The 4,246-nt window shown below is 35.5% G+C and overlaps 1 non-coding gene across 1 annotated transcript; it reads left to right on the forward strand.

Annotated features, from left to right (window-relative positions):
* Positions 1–3,019: 3,019 nt before the first annotated feature.
* Positions 3,020–3,122, forward strand: LOC140600580 (U6 spliceosomal RNA). Its single transcript, XR_012003777.1, has one exon. It is a non-coding gene; the product is annotated as a U6 spliceosomal RNA (small nuclear RNA).
* Positions 3,123–4,246: the final 1,124 nt, after the last annotated feature.

A 4,246-nucleotide genomic window follows, 5' to 3' on the forward strand; every position in this document is an offset into this window, starting at 1 on the left:
AAAATAGAGCAATTGCACTATTAGGTATTTGCCTAAAGGACACAAAGATACAGATTTGAAGGTGTACGTGCATCCCCGATGTTTATAGCAGCATTGCCAGCAATAGCCAAACTAAGGAAAGAGCCCAAATGTCCATCAACTGCTGAAGGGATAAAGAAGATGTGGTATATATACAATGGAGTATTACTCAGCCATCAAGAAAAAATGAAACTTTGTCATTTGCAATGATGTTGATGGAGCTAGAGTGTATTATGTTAAGTGAAATAAGTCAAAGACAAATACCATATGATCTCACTCATATGTGGAATTTAAGAAAGAAAACACATGAACGTAGGGGAAGGAGGAAAAGAAAAAAAAGGAGAGGGAAACAAGCCATAGGAGGCTCTTGGGTGGCTGGGTGGCTCAGTTGGTTGGGCATCTGCCCTTGGCTCACATCATGATCCCAGGGTCGTGAGATGAAGCCCTGCTCAGCAGGGAGTCTGCTTCTCCCTCTTCCCCCTCCCCTCCCAGCTTGTGCTCTTTGTTGCTATCTCTGTCTCTTAAATAAGTAAATTTTTTTTTTTTTTAAAAAGAGGCTCTTAATGATAGAGAACAAACTGAGGGTTGTTGGAGGAAGGTGGATGAGAAATGGGCTAGACGAATGATGGGTATTAAGGAGGGCAACTCTTGTTGGTGTTGTACGTAAGTGATGAATAACTGAATTCTCTAGAAACTAATACTATATTGTATGTTCACTAACTAAAACTTAAATTTAAATGAATGGTTTGAAATCAATTCTGTTGCATGGAAGGCAAAAGGAGCACAGCATACTCAGAACATGTTTTGCAAATGCTTTCTTTTACCAAAACCCATGTATGAAGGGAGGGCTGTGGGAAAAATAATGAACTCTTAGCTGAACTCATCTTTCTCTCACTACTTGTAAGACAGAAAATTTCTTAGAATGCAAATGAGAGCATGATTTCTGCTAGTAACAGCAGGAGGTCATGTTGGATCGGATGATTTATAGAATTATTAGTAACCCTGCATGATTAGGATTGGCCCTACCTTTTTCTTTCTGCCTTTTTGTGCTATACTTTCTCCATTTATTCCCTCTTAAGAACTCTGCACATGGTAAGTGGACTAATGTACCTGACAGCAGGAAAATCAGAAAGCTTATATCAATAAAAACCAGAATATCTGTCTTTTAAATTAATGTGATTTATTAGATTTGAAGCTAGATAAACAACTCCTGCTGGAGTTTCTGTGTAGTTCTCCTATTACCGGTTTAATTTATTGAATCCCTTCACTGTACTCTCCTGGTTAATTTTGATATACTCTCCAACAGTCCTAAAAACCATTGTTGCTGCTGTTGTTTGTAAGAACTTTTGTAGTGTTCAGCTTTTTTATGCCCAGTGCAAAGAGGGTGAGGTACAATAGAAGAGTGTGGGATTATAAAATAGTCACAGTGAATAGTCAAGGTCTTTGTAAACCACAAATAATGTGGTAGAAAAGGTAAAAAAAGAAGGAACATTGCTGGAAATGTTATTTCTCCCAAATAACATCAACAGGAAAAAAGTGTTGTAAAATAACTAACAGTTCCTAATTTCATTATTTAGATAATGGTATGAGTTCTTTTTTTAAAAGATTTTATTTATTCATAAGAGAGAGAGAGGCAGAGATACAGGCAGAGGAAGAAGTGGGCTCCCTGTAGGGAGCCTGATGCCGAGACTCGATCCCAGGACCTCCAGATCAAGACCTGAGCCAAAGGCGGACACTCAACCACTGGGCCACCCAGGTGCCTCCTAATGGTACGAGTTCTGTCCCTGTTATTAAAAATAGATTTTTCTCAAACATGACAAAGGCAAATTCAATTTGTGTCTTATTTTTAATCCTGACCTAGTTCTAACATTTTATTTAATACTTACATATAGTGAGAGCTATTATTATTGACAATTGCATAATTAGCTCTAACTCAAAATGCTATGGTATCCATTTGACTCCATTTTTAAAGCACTCTTTATAACACCTATGCAATGTTATTAAGATCAGCATTGGTAAATTTTCATCCACTCTTAAAGTCAAGCTCGAGGTCAACTATTTTAGCTCATATTAATTTCCCTACTTGCTGTTATAACCATATCCTTTATTAGTTCCGTCATAAACTTTGACAGTCAATGTGTATCCCAGAATTTATTTTTCACTGAATGAAAATACATCCTAGTTAGGAATTAAACTCTTTAATATAGTAATTCTGTAGTCTTTTTATTCTCACTAGCACTATCTAGAAACTTTGCAAAGATGCAACAAATGCTTAGTTTAGAGAACTGAAAATATAAGGGCAGTTCCCGTATAGACAACAAAAGCAAGATTGTTTTACAGTTAAGCTTTAGGACTAGATTTTGCATCCCCTTGGGAACTCTTTCTTTCAGTTTTCACAGTAACAAAGAAATCCTGGCATTGGAATGACTCATGAGGTATATAGTCTAACTTCTCTAATTTGCAGCATAACTAAGAGATGGTTAGCTAATCTCAGGTGAGAGGGAATTTACTACTTCCTAGGGCAGATATGCCTTTTCAGACAGCTCTAACAAGGTTTCTATTCAGCTGAGTTTCATCTTCTTGTGACTTCTATAAATTACAAAATCATGCACTAAATCTATCTTTTTGGAAACAGCTTCGGTGTTCCCACTTGGCTTCTCCTCTCTAGATTGTTTAATACTTCCACATACTGCTTCACATGCTGGTTAGTATGTTTTTGGCTATAAGAAATAGCAAACTCCGGTGACAAAGACCTTCAATAGGATGTACAGTTACTTCACATGACAGTAAGAGTTAGAATAGATTCTAGTGTTGGTTGATTTAGCGATTCAAGAATGGTATCAGAGACTCAAGTTTTATTTTTCTTCCTTTTTTCCCCTCTTGCCTTCCTTAATGGCATCTATCATTACGTTGGTAGGAAGGTGGCACTTTTCACATATCAGAGATGATAAGGATGAGAGATTCTCTTTTCTTATATATCTCTTTTAAGAACAAGATACATTGTTCTCCCTTAGCAGCGCTACAGTAAAATTGGAACAAGACAGAGATTAGCATGGCCCCTATGCAAAGATGACATGCAAATCCATGAATCATTCCATATTAAAAAAAAAAAAAAAGAAGAAGAACAAGAAACACATTTCCACATCTTAGCAGGTTTTGTGGATCATTAAAAAAAAATTGGACCCGAAGCAATTTCTGGCAAAGGTGATGAGATTACCATAATTATCTTAAAAATTATCTGCTGTAAAATAGAGTCAATCATATATCTACTCCACATGGTTTTCATCTACCTTTTATTCTATTTTTTCCCTCAGCTTCATTGAAGCATAACTGTCAAATAACGTGGTATTAAGTTTAAGGTGTGTAACATGTTGATTTGATACACTTAGGTATTGCAAAATGGTTACCACCACAGCAACTAGCTAACACCTACATCCTGCCAAATAATTACCATTTCTTTTTTGTGGTGCAAATATTTAAGATCTACTCTATTCTTGTCTATCGAGTTGATAACAAACTATGGGATTTTAGCCCCCATATATTGAAGATCATTAATAAGTCACTATTTTATGTTACCACCAATCTAATAGGAAAGTATCTAATAGGAAAGTCTAATATCTAATAGGAAAGTATCTAATAGGAAAGTCTTCTGATAGTGCTTTGATAAAAATCAAGGAAATAAAGGAAAACTTCACCTTTTCAATAAATAAGGGAGCTAAGTAAAAAAAGGGCACAGGAATTTCTTGTGGAAACAAATATTGATCTATTTGTATATAATCTATACATACCTTCAGAGTATATCATTGTATTTTGTGTACTTCGTAAATTATTTAAGATTTACATTAATTGTGGCATTTGAAAACACACTCAAAAGCAACCATTTCATGTGTTGAAATAGGTCATGAGATTATCCCAAAGTAGTGTTGGTTTTTCTCAAGCAAAAACTGTATTTTCGTTTGGTAACAAATTTTTGTTCATCTCAAGCTAAGAATAAACAGAAGCTTTTTAATATTTCGTTTGCACTACACTCATATTGGGTAGTAATTCAACGTATAAGCGGTAAATATGTTGGACGAGACTCACCGTATTCTGTAGAATCAGACCACTAATCAATTCCTTCTTTAGAAAGATTAGAAAAGAAGCAGCGGAAAATTTCTGAGACATATTGTCCTTTTTGGAAAATGTCAGGCCCCGGTTTGTATTCGATAGGAGTAATTTCAGGAGATTT

Source organism: Canis lupus, chromosome 11, assembly GCF_048164855.1.
Source record: "Canis lupus baileyi chromosome 11, mCanLup2.hap1, whole genome shotgun sequence".
Classification (NCBI taxonomy): domain Eukaryota; kingdom Metazoa; phylum Chordata; class Mammalia; order Carnivora; family Canidae; genus Canis; species Canis lupus.